General features: G+C 40.4%; 1 long non-coding RNA gene across 1 annotated transcript; it reads right to left on the bottom strand.

Annotated features, from left to right (window-relative positions):
• Positions 1–254: 254 nt before the first annotated feature.
• On the bottom strand, positions 255–5,692 carry LOC115177820 (uncharacterized). Its single transcript, XR_003872507.1, has 3 exons — positions 5,561–5,692; positions 943–1,140; positions 255–651 (listed from the first exon to the last, which is right to left on the bottom strand). It is a non-coding gene; the product is annotated as an uncharacterized LOC115177820 (long non-coding RNA).
• Positions 5,693–19,118: the final 13,426 nt, after the last annotated feature.

A 19,118-nucleotide genomic window follows, 5' to 3' on the forward strand; every position in this document is an offset into this window, starting at 1 on the left:
TGTAATGAGGAAATGTGCAGATTTTGTCTCTGTTATATATATTTGTGCTCCCTGTAAGTGTCTTGCACCAACACACTGTATGCTTGAAATAACATGACTACAACCTTAGAAATAAAACTTTGATTACAATATTGTGTTGTTGACCTTTGTTGAAATTAGTATCAGTATGTAGGATATCTGGTGGCAACCCCAATCATGTAATGTAATCACACACACACACACACACTCATGATAACATCTTACAGAACACATACTAACATTTTCTCAGTTTGGTAACATTTTTTTTTTTGTCAAAAACCTACATTGATTACATTGTTGAATTCGACCATACAATCAAAGTATATCTTGTAGCACTTTTTCACTTATCTGAGATTTATTCTCTCTTTATCTTTAATCAATTATTTGTATGTAGTTTAATCTGTATGTATTGTCACTTTCTACTTGGAAGCCAGTGACATAGAGGAGGAAGAGGGGTCTTCTTAAAGGTGTTTTTCAGGATGAGAATGGAGTGGCCCTTCCTGAGTTGTCTCCCCTCGATGAGGTCACAGAGAGCCATCTTCTCTGCCTTGTAGTAAAGACCCACTTTGCCACCTGTTATGTTGGCTATGGTGATGCTGGGTGCGACAGTTTTTCTGGGAGTTGTTTGTTAAGCTAAGAGAACGAGAGAGAGTCATTGACAGTAATTAAATAAATGTGGTTGTCAGTATTAGGAGTTTGCATAGAACACTGCTATGAGCAACAATAAAACATTTGTTATGCTGGTGCTGGAACTGAGCTGTGAAATGTGTATGTATATGGACATGTAATTGCTTTATGCTTTGAAATGTCTAATATCAATGTGTGTTATATTCCCATGTTGAATGGCCACAAAACAATAAAATATGAATTGATGTATAAATTCATTCATATGTAGATTCCCTCCCGCTGGATAGGGTTACATACCGGTATGAGTGATGGTATTGGCCTGGTTGCCAATGGAAATACTTCCGCCCACACTGCCTGATATGTTTTGGCCTGATATGTTTTGACCTGATATGTTTTTGCCTGATTCAGTAGGACATGGGGCAACACATTTCTTTTTATTGCAGTCGTTTTTGCTGTTGGTATGTGAAGTGACGACAGTTGAAGCACAATCCATTGCTGCAACGATAGAGAAAGGAGAGAAAGAGAGGGGGAGAGAAAGAGGGTAATTAAGGGTTAAGTTGATTCAATTCAGTTTTGGAAAAATTACCCAATAGTCATTCTTGAGTAAAAGTAAAGATACCTCAATAGAAAATGACTCAAGTTATCCAGTAAAATACTACTTGAGTAAAAGTCTATATACTTAAGTATCAAAAGTAAATGTAATTACTAAAATATACTTATTTATCAAAAGTAAAAGTGTAATTCATTTCAAATTCCTCATATTAATTAAACCAGATTGCACCAATTTGTTATTTTACATATAGCCAGGGGCACACTCAAACACTCAGACAACATTTACAAACAAAGAATGTGTGTTTAGTGAGTCCGCCAGATCAGAGGCAGTAGAATGTTCTCTTGACAAGGGTATGATTTTTACAATTTTCCTGTCCTGCTAAGCATTCAAAATGTAGCAAGTACTTTTGGGTGTCAGGGACAATTCATGAAGTAAAAAGAACATTATCTTCATTAGAAATGTAGTGAAGTGAAAGTTGTCAAATAATATAAATAGTAAAGTACAGATACCCCCCAAAATGTCATAAGTTGTACTTTAAAGTATTTTTCCTTAAGAACTTTACACCACTGAATAAATTAACCTCTCTGGGCCAGTGGGACGCTTGCGTCCCACCTACTCAACAGCCAGTGTAATCCCGTGGCGCGATATTCAAATACCTTAGAAATGCTATTACTTCAATTTCTCAAACATATGACTATTTTACACCATTTTAAAGACAAGACTCTCGTTAATCTAACCACACTGTCCGATTTCAAAAAGGCTTTACAACGAAAGCAAAACGTTAGATTATGTCAGCAGAGTACCCAGCCAGAAATAATCAGACACCCATTTTTCAAGCTAGCATATAATGTCACATAAACCCAAACCACAGCTAAATGCAGCACTAACCTTTAATGATCTTCATCAGATGACAATCCTAGGACATTATGTTATACAATACATGCATGTTTTGTTCAATCAAGTTCATATTTATATCAAAAACCAGCTTTTTACATTAGCATGTGACTAGCATGTGACCAGCATTCCCACCGAACACTTCCGGTGAATTTACTAAATTACTCACGATAAACGTTCACAAAAAACATAACAATTATTTTAAGAATTATAGTTACAGAACTCCTTTATGCACTCGCTATGTCCGATTTTAAAATAGCTTTTCGGTGAAAGCACATTTTGCAATATTCTGAGTAGATAGCCCGGCCATCACAAGCTAGCTATTTTGACACCCTACCAAGTGTGGTACTCACCAAACTCCGATTTACTATTAGAAAAGTTTGATTACCTTTGCAGTTCTTCGTCAGAATGCACTCCCAGGACTTCTACTTCAATAACAAATGTTGGTTTGGTTCCAAATAATCCATAGTTATATCCAAATAGCGACATTTTGTTAGTGCGTTCAAGACACTATCCGAAGGGTAAAGAAGGGTGACGCGCCCGACGCGTTTCGTGACAAAAAAATTCAAAATGTTCCATTACCGTACTTCGAAGCATGTCAAACGCTGTTTAAAATCAATTTTTATGCGATTTTTCTCGTAAAATTCCGACCGGGAGTCGTTGTTTTCGTTCAACGAGAGAGAAAGTAAACATGGTGTCGGCTCGTGCACGCGCCTCCAGTCTCATTGTCCTCATATCGACCACTATCCAAATGCGCTAATGTTTTTCAGCCAGGGCCTGCAAAGCCACCATTCATCGTTCTGGCGCCTTCTGAGAGCCTATGGGAGCGTTAGAAAATGTCACGTTATGCCAGAGATCCCCTGTTTTGGTTAGAGATGATCAAGAAGGCCATGAAATGGTCAGAGAGAGCGCTTCCTGTTTGGAATCTTCTCAGGTTTTGGCCTGCCAAATGAGTTCTGTTATACTCACAAACACCATTCAAACAGTTTTAGAAACTTTAGGGTGTTTTCTATCCAAATCAAACAATTATATGCATATTCTAGTTACTGGGCAGTAGTAGTAACCAGATTCAATCGGGTACGTTTTTTATCCGGCCGTGCAAATACTGCCCCCTATCCCCAACAGGTTAAGGCAAAGGGGCAATATTCGGAAGTTTGGATGACTGAGGTGCCCAAAGTAAACTGCCTGTTACTCAGGCCCAGAAGCTAGGATGTGCATATGCATGGTAGTATTGAATAGAAAACTATAAAGTTTCTAAAACTGTTAAAATAATGTCTGTGAGTATAACAGAACTGATTTGGCAGGTGAAACCCTGAGGACAATCCATCCAGGGTTTTTTTTTTTAGGTCATTGGATTTTCCAATGCTTTTCTATGGGAAAATATAATTATTAAGACCCCGATTGCAGTTCCTATGGCTTCCACTAGATGTCAACAGTCTTTAGAAAAATGAAGAAGTATTCTTTCTAAGTGTCACTCAGGTGGGCTCTAGTCTTTGGTGCGCTTGAATGAGAACGCGCTCCTCGTTGTTTTTCTCCGGTATTGGAAACAATTTATTCCGTCTTAAATTTTAGCGATTATTTACATATTAGGGTACCTGAGGTTGGATTAGAAATGTTGTTTGAAATGTTTGGACCAAGTTTACAGGTAACTCATTAGATCCTTTGTAGGCATGTTGGGCGAGTTGGAACCTGTGTATTTCTGAATCAAATGCGCCAAATAAACAGACATTTTTACGATATAATGAAGGACTTTATCGAACAAAACGACCATTCATTGTGTAACTGAGACCTTTGGGATTGCAAAAAGATGAGGTAAGCGATTTATTTTATCGCTATTTCTGACTTTCGTGATGCATCTGCTTGGTTGGAAAATGTTTTTCATGCTTTTGTATGCGGGGTGCTGTCCTCAGATACTCGCATGGTATGCTTTCGCCGTAAAGCCTTTTTGAAATCTGACAAAGCGGCTGGATTAACAAGAAGTTAAACATTTAAATGATGTAAGACACTTGTATCTTCATGAATGTTTAATATTACAAATGTAGTATTTTTGAATTTCGCGCTCTGCAATTTACCGGATGTTGTCAAATCGATCCCGGCAATGGGATTCTAGCCGTAAGGGATCCCTAAGAGGTATTAAACTAAATCGAACGTCTGTATATTGAAAAGAAGACAGATTTTGGTTTGTAACCCTGAAAAAAATTGTTGTTCAACTCTGCCAAATTAGCCTGTTTCAAATGTTCACTATTTGAGAGTAACTGTTCCAGGCAAGAGACGCACATGCCTTCACACTGCCAACTTTTTTCATTTGGAAAAATATTATATTATATTACATTATGTTTTTTTTTACTTGATATATCTGACCTGTGCAAGGAACAAAGGACTATAAAATCCTGGTGGGTCAGGTCGTTCATAATTGAAATGCCCACTCTGATTTTTACAGCCATTTTTGATTATTTAAATGAATAGGCTACCCATTAATTCATGAAGAATATAACTTATAAATGCATACATGGGTCTTCTACTCAGTGTTGAAAAGCAACCTAACATAGGCAATAACATCATTACACTAAAACATATATTTGTAGACATTTTACTAAGAAACGTAGTATCAAAAAATAAGACAAATCTAACAAATGATCCAATTAACAAAACAAGGCTATGTCATTGCAGTGGAAGATGCTCTAGATACTGAGATCATAATATTTGGTATCATATTGATACAAGACTGAAGTATCCCCCATTTCTGACTATCTTGCTGAGGGGAGAACGCTTATAAAAGTGGCGGGAATGGCACAAATGGAACGGCATCAAACACCTGGAAATCATGTATTAGATGTATTTGATACCATTCCACTGATTCCGCTTCAGTCGTTATCACCAGCCCGTTCTCCCCAATTAAGGTGCCAATTAAGATGTACAGCCCTAGGCTTTTACAGTTACGCGCCTGCTGAGGTTACTGCCTTTTGAAGATTGTGTTCCATGATATAATATAACCTGTTAAGATTATGGTTTCAAATGGCACTTTTTATTGACAATATATATATGGGTCAATTTAGCAATTAGGATTTGTTGTCTGTAATGGTTATAATAAATTAGGCATTGTTTTGCGAACTGTTGGCATATAAGCATAGATATATTCGCCCATATCGTTTTATGCCCTTGTGTTCTAAAAATATCTATATTTTTTCATTTAAGTACTGGAGTACAATTTCATTTATTGTGTCAGAACCTAAGAACAAATAGTTGTGTTCTGTTCATAAATATGGATTCCTCCTGTGAAGAAAAAGTGTAGAATTGCAGGATTTTTAAAATCACTTTCAGACAAAGTCAGGTGCCCATGTATGTCACCATAAGGTTGATCTTGTCCCCACACATCTCTCTGTAGCAATTAAGCCTGGGGTCATTACCATGAGGCCAATAGTGATTTTAAACCTAAACCTAAAGCATGTATTTAAATGATGTATTTACCTGTGTCTGTGTGTTCTTCCTCGATGCGATGGCGCAGTTGAAGATTGTAGTAATCAGGTGTTCTAGTGGAGAGTGGAGAGATTGCTCAGTTTTATAGGGTAACGCTGACAGAGAGAGGGAGGTTGGGGAGTTCTCAGCCCAATCCATTCCAGCGAAATGTTTATTTTCCAGAGAACTGAAGAGGATGACTCAGTTCCAGAGAAGCTACGTGAGTGTCACAAGAGCAAATAATTTGTCAAGCACTAAAACGTATTATATCTCAAAGGGCCATATCTTTAACTACACCCTTACAGGTAAATCACTGACAATCAAGGGAGTTTGATCACCTAAAATAATAAAACAATGATCAGCCTGAGAATGTAAAAATTAGCAACCATGTGAGAGTCTCTGAGTTGCTATCTATGTGCAGCAGTTCTCTTGCTCATTAACACTGATCTCAGATAATGAAATATACTGCTCAAAAAATAAAGGGAACACTAAAATAACACATCCTAGATTTGAATGAATTAAATAATCTTATTAAATACTTTTTTCTTTACATAGTTGAATGTGCTGACAACAAAATCACACAAAAATAATCAATGGAAATCCAATTTATCAACCCATGGAGGTCTGGATTTGGAGTCACACTCAAAATTAAAGTGGAAAACCACACTACAGGCTGATCCAACTTTGATGTAATGTCCTTAAAACAAGTCAAAATGAGGCTCAGTAGTGTGTGTGGCCTCCACGTTCCTGTATGACCTCCCTACAATGCCTGGGCATGCTCCTGATGAGGTGGTGGATGGTCTCCTGAGGGATCTCCTCCCAGACCTGGACTAAAGCATCCGCCAACTCCTGGACAGTCTGTGGTGCAACGTGGCGTTGGTGGATGGAGCGAGACATGATGTCCCAGATGTGCTCAATTGGATTCAGGTCTGGGGAACGGGTGGGCCAGTCCATAGCATCAATGCCTTCCTCTTGCAGGAACTGCTGACACTCCAGCCACATGAGGTCTAGCATTGTTTGCATTAGGAGGAACCCAGGGCCAACTGCACCAGCATATGGTCTCACAAGGGGTCTGAGGATCTCATCTCGGTACCTAATGGCAGTCAGGCTACCTCTGGCGAGCACATGGAGGGCTGTGCGGCCCCTCAAAGAAATGCCACCCCCCACCATGACTGACCCACCGCCAAACCGGTCATGGTGGAGTTTAATCACGTAATAATAAGACCATTTTTTTGAAACATTAATCTTCAGGTTAATGATGCCAAAGACACAAGATTTATGGTGCCCCCTGTGAGGAATCTAAGATAGAATTGGACTTTGCTGTGGAATTCTATATATCAATTTTGCAAACAGAATTGTACAAACAGACTGCTTTCTATACAAATTGGTTGTGTGTGTTCCCATTTGAAGAGGCTACAGAGTGCCTCCGATCGTGTGTCGTTAGCGTCAGAACAATGAGTGATAAAATCCAGATTTAGTCCGTTAGGCCAAACGGTACTATTTCTGTCGGTCAATATTAACTTCTAGAGCAAGGGCATAGAGCCAGCAAGGTTAGAAATGAGGAGATAATATGTTCTGTTCGAGCCAAAGTATTCTGTCCGCCTACAGCACTAAGCCAGTGTGGGCAGACCACAGGCATATCTGTATTTATGTACCGTATCGCTCCGGTCAACATAACCCTAGCAAAGAATGCCGAATGGATTAATGTGAGACGTCACTAGTAAACCCACCCTTTCCATGGTGAGGGGACGCTATTTTGTGCTTGGAAATGAGATTCCTGAACAAAGTAGGATTAGCTTGCACGAGATGCTAAGCTAACAAAATGGAAACATTATTTCCTGTGTCCCGTTTAAATTCCTCCGCCTTGTGCGACGGAAGTCCCGCCCTTTGTAATTCCGTTTGATTTCAGCATTCTGCATCACTGGTGGTGAAGAATCGCAAGTACATCTCTTAAAAGAAGTTGGGGAAATCCAAACGTGGACCAAACGTTTCATTCAATTTAACTAAATAGGTGAAATTGCCAGAATTACCTTTCAAGTGGATCTTTTAAATAATATCCAAATTGATTTGTTTTCTAAATGAGACATTGTGAACTTTCTCCACGTTAAGGGTCCAAGCAAAATACCAGCCTTAGTAAAGTTGAAAATGTAATTTAAGGCCTTTTACTCTACAGCACTCACCAGTTTTCTTCCCAGAAGTCCATAGGTCATCCCTGTAGACTGCCCAAAACTAGTGCCTTATAGCTGTAGACTTATCATATAGCTATCAACTTAGGATAGTGCCTAAGCAACACACCAAGTAGGAAAACCCTAGATATGACATTAGAGACAATGCCATGATAGTCATTTTGCCAGAACATTGGACGTATACAGAATACAGTCCAATTAGATGATTTTTGTGTGAGAACTATATTTTGTATATCTTTTGTTTATGCTTTCATTCCTTTTCGGTTCAGTTCCCTTGACACTTAGGAAGTGATAGAGCCATAAACAAAGTCCCCATATAACCATCACTTAGTGCCACAACGCCGCTCATTGGGGAATAGATGTAATTATATATATTTCTTGAGTGTGTGTGCATCGTTAACATCTGCCTAAGTTACTACCCAGATCTTTCAGTCTGGACGACGACCAGACGACGGGTCCGGAACGGCAATCCCAAATCCGGACACCCACGGCCCATCCTTGTGGCGGCATACCCCGCTGTCAGAGAGCCTACCAAGGTAAACCACCAGAGCTGGGGAACGCAACGGCGATCACCAACCAGGACATCCCCTGGCCCTTCCTATGGTACTTTGCAGCTTTCAGGGAACCTACCAAGGTAAACCACTAGAGGGGACCGCAACAGCGATCACCAACCGGACATCAACTGCCCATCCTTGTGGTGGACTGCTCCGCTTTCAGAGAGCCTACCAAGTTCAACCACCAGAGGGGACTGCAACGATGATCCACAAACAGGACATCACATGGTCATTATTTTATGTTGATTTGTATCTTGCAGGATTTACAAGATCCAAACCACCAGGGGGGGAAGGTCATGACGTTGCCCTCTTTGGGAACAGCGAGCACCATCCCCTCCCTCTGCATCATCCCCCTCTCTTAAATCTCTCCTACACCCAGGCTGCTGCAACCTCAGGTCGTAAATTCCTGGAGAAGAATCCTGCCTCATGGCCAGAAAGTATAGAGAGAGAGTGAGTTTCATAGAGAGAACAAAGGAATTTCTTCCACTTCACAGAACTGGAGAACCGAATGACATTCATGTTCTGGAGAATGTATAAAAGATCGGTGAAGTAACGAGCTACGAACTGGTCCATTTGGTACAATTTTGTGAAACTCATGAGAGACAATACAGCCACATTACCATAATCCTGATTATACAAAAGTCTCAGTTATGAGGCTTACATTTACTTGTTGTATAGAAAGAATGAGTAAAGATGGAACTATTTGTGAAATTCTGTAATGTGATTTTAGACTGTTTAACCTGTTTAGGATAGGGGGCAGTATTTTCACGGCCGGATAAAAAACGTACCCGATTTAATCTGGTTATTACTCCTGCCCAAAAACTAGAACATGCATATAATTGTTTGATTTGGATTGAAAACACCCTAAAGTTTCTAAAACTGTTTGAATGGTGTCTGTGAGTATAACAGAACTCATATGGCAGGCCAAAACCTGAGAAGATTCCATACAGGAAGTGCCCTCTCTGACCATTTCTTGTCCTTCTATAGCCTCTTTATGGAAAATAGAGGATCTCTGCTGTAACGTGACATTTTCTAAGGCTCCCATAGGCTCTCAGAAGGCGCCAGAATGGGGAATGATGACTCTGCTGTCCCTGGGCGAAAAACAGTAGGGGATTTGGAAAGTGGTCGATCTGAGAACAATGACACGGGTGCGCGCGTGCATGTGAAGACACCATTTTCTTCTTTCAGTGTTTGAAGGGATACAACGTCTCCCGGTCGGAATATTATCGCTATTTTACGAGAAAAATCGCATAAAAATGTATTTTAAACAGCGTTTGACATGCTTCGAAGTACGGTAATGGAATATTTTGAATTTTTTTGTCACGATACGCGCCGGCGCATCACCCTTCGGATAGTGTCTTGAACGCAAGAACAAACCGCTGCTATTTGGATATAACTATGGATTATTTGGAACCAAAACAACATTGGGTGTTGAAGTAGAAGTCCTGGGAGTGCATTCTGACGAAAAAACAGCAAAGGTAATCCAATTTTTCTTATAGTAAATCTGAGTTTTGTGAGTGCCAAACTTGGTGGGTGTCAAAATAGCTAGCCATGATGGCCGGGTTATTACAGTTACATGATTTAAGTAGTTTAATCACGCAATAATAATTACAGAGCATTTTTGATAAAGATTCATCTTCAGTTTAATGATGCCAAAGACACATCACAACCATGTGAGAGTCTCTGAGTTGCTATCTATGTGCAGCAGTTCTCTTGCTCATTAAAACTGATCTCAGATAATGAAATATTTTGTATCTGTAATAATTGTTATGTAGCTTCATGTGTAATTAATAAAGAGTGTTAAGAAACAGGAGGTTCCCTGGTGGCGTTTCATTTTGGGGTTGTGATCCACCCTGTCCTCATCCACCCAGATCTTTCCTGTGCTTGAAGGTTGTAGTAATCAGGTGTTCTAGTGCAGAGTGGATGGCTCTGCTTTTATAGTGTAACACTGACAGAGAGAGGGAGGGTGGGAAGTTGATAGTCATTACTTTAAAAATACAAATACTTCTAAGATATTTCACCCTGAAACTGTATCACTGTGTGTGAAATCCATTAGACACATAAGACTATAAGTTGATAATGTGTGCAGCGTAGGCAGGATAGAATTAGGACATTAAGTTTCTTTTGGCCTGTGTAAGCAAGGTGTAGTTGCAACAACAAATGATAAGAGGAACTATCGACAGACAAGTTGTGAAACTAATAACAGGACATTCTGTCCCCACCCGTGGAGTGGAGAAACTGTTAGTCTGGCAGAAGATGATGAAACATGTTGCATATTATGATAAACAATGTATGTGTACAGTGGAAAAATACAGCCCCCCTAAAGCGGGGTGGGGTTCTCGACTGATGTGTGTGTGTGTGTGTGTGTGTGTGTGTAAAAAATGGGCTCTGAACTTGAGAGGGCAGAGCTCTCTGAATAAAGAATTGATCATTTGTATGCTGGGACTCTATCTGTTTCTTAAAACTTAGAGCCTTACAATCTCTAGGATACAGATGGAGTAATAAAAGAGTTCAGCTAGAACATTGGGATAGAAATTCTTGTGACAGAGGTTCTCAGCCCAATCCATTCCAGGTAAATGTTTATATTCCAGAGAACTGAAGAAGATGACTCAGTTCCAGAGAAGCTACGTGGGTGTCACAAGAGCAATATATTTGTCAAGCACTAAAACGTATTATATCTCAAAGGGGCCATATCTTTAACTACACCCTTACAGGTAAATCACTGATAATCAAGGGAGTTTGATTACCTAAAATAATAAGACAATGATCAGCCTGAGAATGTAAAAATTAGCAACCATGTGATAGTCTCTGAGTTGCTATCTATGTGCAGCAGTTCTCTTGCTCATTAAAACTGATCTCAGATCAGCTGGTAGCAGGGTCGTAGAATGAAAGTATGTGCAGTGGTTCTCCTGTTTGCGTTGGAAACCGAAGATGCAGCTGGGTCAGTGGTAGGGTTGGTTGCCACTGTGCTGATGGCTGCAAGTGATGAGGTTGGAGCTCTGGCTGAAGGCTTTGCCACACACCTGGCACACATTGGGCTTCTCACCTAGGATAGGAAAGCAGAGGTAAAGTTCACTATTTTACAAGTTAAAGGGGCAGTGCGGTTGTTATGGTGATAAATATCCATATTGACGATAACCGTATTTTCCACATGTATGTACTGTAAGCCCACTCTCTGTCTCTCCCACATTCCCACTCTGATCTGTCCCCACCCCTTTCCATTGTCTACCAAGCCGTCATATCGGTTTAGCCCACTAGGGACCATTTATTGCGTTGTGTTAGTAACCAATAACCAACTGTTTATGTGTTCATGTAATGCTGTGTGATTATTTAGTTAGTTAGTAAATCATTAATTAAGCCAATTTGTATATCGCTGATTAATCATTTATGCTAGGGTTCGTGCAGATATCTAAGGATTTTGCGACATTCAGAATGAGACCGATAGAAGGTAAACAAAAAGCTACATACACACTATATATACAAAACTATATGGACTCCCCTTCCAATTAGTGGATTTAGCTATTTCAGCCACACCCGTTGCTGACAGGTGTATAAAATCGAGCACACATCCATGCAATCTCCATAGACAAACATGGGCAGTATAATGACCTTACTGAAGAGCTCAGTGACTTTCAATGTGGCACCATCATAGGATGCCACTTTTACAACAAGTCAGTTTGTCCAATTTCTGCCCCTGCCCCGGTCAACTGTAAGTCAAATCAAACTTTATATGTCACATGCGCCGAATAGAACAAGTGTAGACCTTGTGTAGAAATGCTTACTTACAAGCCCTTTACCAACAGTGCAGTTCAAGAAGAGTTAAGAAACTATTTACCAAATAAACTAAAGTAAAAAGTAACACAATAACATAACAATAACGAGACTATATACAGGGGGTACCGGTACCGAGTCAGTGTGCGGGGGTACAGGTTCGAGGTCATTTGTACATGTAGGTAGGGGTGAAGTGACTATGCATAGATAATAGACAGCGAGTAACAGCAGTGTCCAAACAAATGGAGGGGGCAATGTTAAAGTCCTGTGCCGAATTGATTAATTGTTCAGCAGTCTTATGGCTTGGGGGTAGAAGCTGTTAAGGAGCCTTTTGGTCCTAGACTTGGCGCTCCGGTATCGCTTGCCGTGCGGTAGCAGAGAAAACAGTCTGTCTTGGGTGACTGGAGTCTCTGACAATTTTATGGGCTTTCCTCTGACACATCCTATTGTATAGGTCCTGGATTGCAGGAAGCTTGGCCCCAGTGATGTACTGGGCCGTACATTCAGGAATCAGGAGTATAGAATTATGGTCAGATTTGACAAATGGAGGGCGGGGGAGAGTTTTGTATGCATCTCTGTGTGTGGAGTAAAAATGTTTTCCTCTGGTTGCACATGTGACATGCTGCTAAAAAGTTGGTCAAACTTGTTTGCCTGCGTTAAAGTCCCTGGCTACTAGGAGCGCCGCTTCTGGTTGAGCATTTTCTTGTTTGCTTAAGGCCTTATTGAGTTGGTTGAGTGTGGTCTTAGTGCCAGCATCTGTCTGTTGTGGTAAATAGACGCCTATGAATGATATGGATGAGAACTCTCTTGGTAGATAGTGTGGTCTACAGCTTATCATAAGTTAGTCTACCTCAGCCGAGCAATACGGGTCAGTGCGCACGATGGGTCAGTGCACACGAGAGAGCACTTCCTGGAGTTTAGTGAACTGCTTGACGCAACGGGGGTGGGCATGACCGAGTTGCTCATCTCAAAACTACAGAAGCATGGCATCCCCATCATGGACATGAGAGGGCAGGGGTATGACAACGGGGCGAATATGCAGGGGAGGCACAGCAGAGTTCAAAAGGGAGTGCAAGATATCAATCCGAGGGCCTTTTTTGTGCCGTGCAGCGCACACTGGCTGAAACTTGTTCCCTCTGATGCAGCATTGTGTTGCTTGGAGGCGACTGAGTTTTTAACATGGGTCTTCCATGTTAAAACGTCTAGGAGCAACATCGGAACTACTGAGTTCCCAACTTCCTTTGGAAGCAATGTCAGCAAAGGAACTGTTCGTCCGGAGCTTCATGAAATGGGTTTCCGTGGCCAAGCAGCCGCACACAAGCCTAAGACCACCAAGCGCAATGCCAAGCGTCTGCCGTAGTGGTGTAAATCTCAACGCCATTGGACTCTGGAGCAGTGAAAACACGTTCTCTGGAGTGATGAATCACACTTCACAATATGGCATTCCAATGGACGAATCTGGGTTTGGCAGATGCCAGGAAAACGCTACCTTCCCCAATGCATAATCCAAACTGTAAAGTTTGGTGGAGGAGGAATAATGGTCTGGTGCTGCTTTTCATGGTTCGGGCTAGGCCCCTTAGTTCCACTGAAAGGAAATCTTTATGCTACAGTATACAATATTGGAGACGATACTCTGCTTCCAACTTTTTGGTAACAGTTTGGGTAAGGCCCTTCCTGTTTCAGCATGACAATGCCTCTGTGCACAAAGTGAGGTCCATACAGAAATGGCTTGTCGAGATCGGTGTGGAAGACCTTGACTGGCTTGCACAGAGCCCTGACCTCAACCCCATCGAACAGCTTAGGGATGAATTGAAACTCCAACTGCGAGCTAGGACTAATCGCCCAACATCAGTACTCGACCTCACTAATGCTCTTGTGGCTGAATGGAAACAAGTCTCCGCAGCAATGTTCTAACATCAAGCGGAAAGACCGGCCATGGAAACCCATTTCATGAAGCTCCCGACGAACAGTTATTGTGCTGATGTGGCTTCCAGGAGGTAGTTTGGAGCTCGGTTGTGAGTGTTGCAACCGGGGACAGATGATTTTTATGTGCTTCAGCACTTGGCAGTCCCGTTCTGTGAGCTTGTGTGGCCTACCACTTTGCGGCTGAACAATTGTTGCTCCTAGACGTTTCCACTTCACAATAACAGCACTTGCAGTTGACCGGGGAAGCTCTAGCAGGTCAGAAATTTGACGAACTGACTTGCTGTAAAGGTGGCATCCTATGACGGTGCCACATTGAAAGTCACTGAGCTTTCAGTAAGGCCATTCTACTGCCAATGCTTGCCTATGGAGGTTGCATGGCTGTTTTCTCGATTTTATACACCCGTCAGCAACGGGTGTGAATGAAATAGCCGAATCCACTAATTTGAAGGGGTGTCCACATACTTTTGTATATAGTGTATTTTATTGTAGTGCCATGTGGCCACATGGGATTATAAAACACATTGATATTAGAATCAGTTCCAGCACCAGCGTAAAAATGAATTAAAAATAAACAATTATGATGCTCAAAGCAGTGTTCCCAGCAAACTCGTAATACTGACAACCACATTTCTTTCAGCACTGTCAAATCTCTCTCTCGGAGAAGATGGCTCTCATTGACCTCATCGAGAGGTGTCAACTCCTGAAGGGCCACTCGATACTCATCCTGGTAGGCACCTTTAAGTAGAGCCTTCTCCCTAAGAGCATCTATGTTACTGGAAAGTGACAATACACATAGCTGCCCTGAGGAATCCCCACTTCATGGGCTGGACAACCTCCTGGCAGAGTATGCTGAGGGCAGGGGGGGAAATCCCGGGGGGGACGGGGGGGACACGACCCCCCCATCCTGGGGAAAATATGATTTGTCCCCCCCAATATATCACTGAAACATAACTATGTAATTTAAATAATATTAATAATACGCAATGAAAGCAATTGTGCTGATTATAGACACTTAATAGCGCATTTTTAAGTTTCAAAAGATTGCAACCACCCCACCCTTTGCCTCACAATGGTTTGATCCACTGCCAGTTCCTTAGTTGGCAAGGTAACAGAGGGGTCATATCTACTGTCTGAAAGGCACTCAATGAACGTAACTGACGTGAGATTAATCCAGTCAATCGCGCACACACACTAGCTGAATATGCAGAGCTAGCGCGCATATATTAACTATTAAGCTAGCTAGTACCTATTCCATTTATGTGGCCTCGTCAAAGATGGAATCTTTGATATCGTCAATTTATTCCAAGATCAGCATGCAGATGATGTAAGTTAGTGATTCAAAGTCCCTGTGATAAGGTTAGCGATAAACTGAAGTCCAAACTGAACAGAACTACACTCTCTTTTACCATTGTCTTAAATATATTTAATGGTCTCGTTGCAAAAGCTAAATTGTCGCAAGGGAACTTTTATTTATTTATTTTATTTCACCTTTATTTAACCTGGGTAGCAAAGATTATAGCAAACACCACTGAAACGGAATTGGTGCTCGCTAGCTTTGCAAATTCAGCTATTGTTGGAAGCCAGCCAATATGAAAAAACTATTAAAATTACAAAAGGTTGCAGCATATGTTGTGTAAATGGTGAACTCATACAGCTGTCAACTCTTGTCATTTTAATCCGTTTCACATTTGCTAGCTACCTTTTAGATCGAAGCCCAAATAGAATGATAAAATATAAGATGATAGAAGCCCATCTCCTACTGTAAATAACCTACACACTGTGTGTGTGTGTGTAGCCAGCCAGCCAGGTAGAAAAATGGCAGAAAAATAAAAGACGGACATCAAGAGTATTTTTCAGTACACCAAAACACAAAGTAAGAACCCTAGTAGCCTAATATCTCAAAAACTAGTTGATAAAATGTTCATAAGAAAGAAATGAAATTCTAATGGAAATGTTTCACAATGATATCATTAGGCAGAGCAGGCAACAGATGGCACACAGACAGCAGAGTCGGGGACAGATATGCAGGGACAGACTGGCAGAGACAGGGAGTCTCAGGTAAGTTTGTTGAGTCTTTGTTTGGCAACATTATGAAAGGTTCTCAATTTGTTTTACTTGAAAAATAGGAACATAATTGGAAAATGCCATGGATACCCCCACTCTCAACTTAAACTGGTGACTGAACTAAGATTTGTTAAAGGCAATGGTATTGCTGTTGTGATTAGTTGTGTAGTTTTGGGTACTGGTAGTTAGGAGTACGGCAAACACCTTATTTCTTTGGTTCCTCAATATACATTTACCATATTACAATGTAGGCTATGTGTTACAGCACTACTTTTGGTGTCCCCCTCAGGAATTGCTCTTGAGAACATTTCATGTAATTGTCCCCTCCAAAGTTGATATCAGATTTTTGCTCCTGACTGAGGGTCACCCCAAGTCCTACATCCAGACTGTCGACATAGAAGTGAATTTAGCTGAAACAGGAAAGATCTGGGTCGATCACAACCCCAAAATGAAACGCCACCAGGGAACCTCCTGTTTCTTAACACTCTTTATTAATTACAGATGAAGCTACATAACAATTATTACAGATACAAAATATTTCATTATCTGAGATCAGTTTTAATGAGCAAGAGAACTGCTGCACATAGATAGCAACTCAGAGACTCTCACATGGTTGCTAATTTTTGCATTCTCAGGCTAATCATTGTTTTATTATTTTAGGTGATCAAACTCCCTTGATTGTCAGTGATTTACCTGTAAGGGTGTAGTTAAAGATGTGGCCCTTTGAGATATAATACGTTTTAGTGCTTGACAAATATATTGCTCTTGTGACACTCACGTAGCTTCTCTGGAACTGAGTCATCCTCTTCAGTTCTCTAGAAAATAAACATTTTGCTGGAATGGATTGGGCTGAGAACTCCCCACCCTCCCTCTCTCTGTCAGCGTTACCCTATAAAAGCAGAGCCATCTCTCCACTCTGCACTAGAACACCTGATCACTACAATCTTCAACCGCGCCATCGCATCGAGGAAGAACACACAGACACAGGTAAATACATCATTTAAATACATGCTTTAGGTTTAGGTTTAAAATCACTATTGGCCTCATGGTAATGACCCCAGGCTTAATTGCTACAGAGAGATGTGTGGGGACAAGATCAACCTTATGGTGACATACATGGGCACCTGACTTTGTCAGAAAGTGATTTTTAAAATCCTGCAATTCTACACTTTTTCTTCACAGGAGGAATCCGTATTTATGGACAGAACACAACTATTTGTTCTTAGGTTCTGACACAATAAATGAAATTGTACTGCAGTACTTAAATGAAAAATATATATATTTTTAGAACACAAGGACATAAAACAATATGGGCGAATATATCTAGGCTTATATGCCAACAGTTCGCAAAAACAATGCCTAATTTATTATAACCATTACAGACAACAAATCCTAATTGCTAAATTGACCCATATATATATTCAGTCAATAAAAAGTGCCATTTGAAACCATAATCTTAACAGGTTATATTATATCATGGAACACAATCTTCAAAAGGCAGTAACCTCAGCAGGCGCGTAACTGTAAAAGCCTAGGGCTGTACACCTTAATTGGCACCTTAATTGGGGAGAACGGGCTGGTGATAACGACTGAAGCGGAATCAGTGGAATGGTATCAAATACATCTAATACATGATTTCCAGGTATTTGATGCCGTTCCATTTGTGCCGTTCCCGCCACTTTTATAAGCGTTCTCCCCTCAGCAAGATAGTCAGAAATGGGGGATACTGTCAGTCTTGTATCAATATGATACCAAATATTATGATCTCAGTATCTAGAGCATCTTCCACTGCAATGACATAGCCTTGTTTTGTTAATTTGATCATTTGTTAGATTTGTCTTATTTTTTGATACTACGTTTCTTAGTAAAATGTCTACAAATATATGTTTTAGTGTAATGATGTTATTGCCTATGTTAGGTTGCTTTTCAACACTGAGTAGAAGACCCATGTATGCATTTATAAGTTATATTCTTCATGAATTAATGGGTAGCCTATTAATTTGAATGATGAAAAATGGCTGTAAATATCAGAGTGGGCATTTCAATTATGAACGACCTGACCCACCAGGATTTTATAGTCCTTTGTTCCTTGCACAGGTCAGATATATCAAGTTTTAAAAAAAACATAATGTAATATATAATAGAATATTTTTCCAAATGAAAAAAGTTGGCAGTGTGAAGGCATGTGCGTCTCTTGCCTGGAACAGTTACTCTCAAATAGTGAAAATTTGAAACAGGCTCATTTGGCAGAGTTGAACAACAATTTTTTTCAGGGTTACAAACCAAAATCTGCCTTCTTTTCAATATACAAACCTTCGATTTAGTTTAATACCTCTTAGGGATCCCTTACGGCTAGAATCGATTTGACAACATCCGGTAAATTGCAGAGCGCGAAATTCAAAAATACTAAATTCGTAATATTAAACATTCATGAAGATACAAGTGTCTTACATCATTTAAAAGCTTAACTTCTTGTTAATCCAGCCGCTTTGTCAGATTTCAAAAAGGCTTTACGGCGAAAGCATACCATGCGAGTATCTGAGGACAGCACCCCGCATACAAAAGCATGAAAAACATTTTCCAACCAAGCAGATGCATCACGAAAGTCAGAAATAGCGATAAAATAAATCGCTTACCTCATCTTTTTGCAATCCCAAAGGTCTCAGTTACACAATGAATGGTCGTTTTATTCGATAAAGTCCTTCTTTATATCCTAAAAATGTCTGTTTATTTGGCGCGTTTTGATTCAGAAATACACAGGTTCCAACTCGCCCAACATGCCTACAAAGGATCTAATAAGTTACCTGTAAACTTGGTCCAAACATTTCAAACAACATTTCTAATCCAACCTCAGGTACCCTAATATGTAAATAATTGCTAAAATTTAAGACGGAGTAAACTGTTTCCAATACCGGAGAAAAACAACGAGGAGCGCGTTCTCATTCAAGCGCACCAAAGACTAGAGCCCACCTGAGTGACACTTAGAAAGAATACTTCTTCATTTTTCTAAAGACTGTTGACATCTAGTGGAAGCCATAGGCACTGCAATCGGGGTCTTAATAATTATAT

The sequence above is a fragment of the Salmo trutta genome, chromosome 38 (genome assembly GCF_901001165.1).
Source record: "Salmo trutta chromosome 38, fSalTru1.1, whole genome shotgun sequence".
In the NCBI taxonomy this organism is placed as follows: domain Eukaryota; kingdom Metazoa; phylum Chordata; class Actinopteri; order Salmoniformes; family Salmonidae; genus Salmo; species Salmo trutta.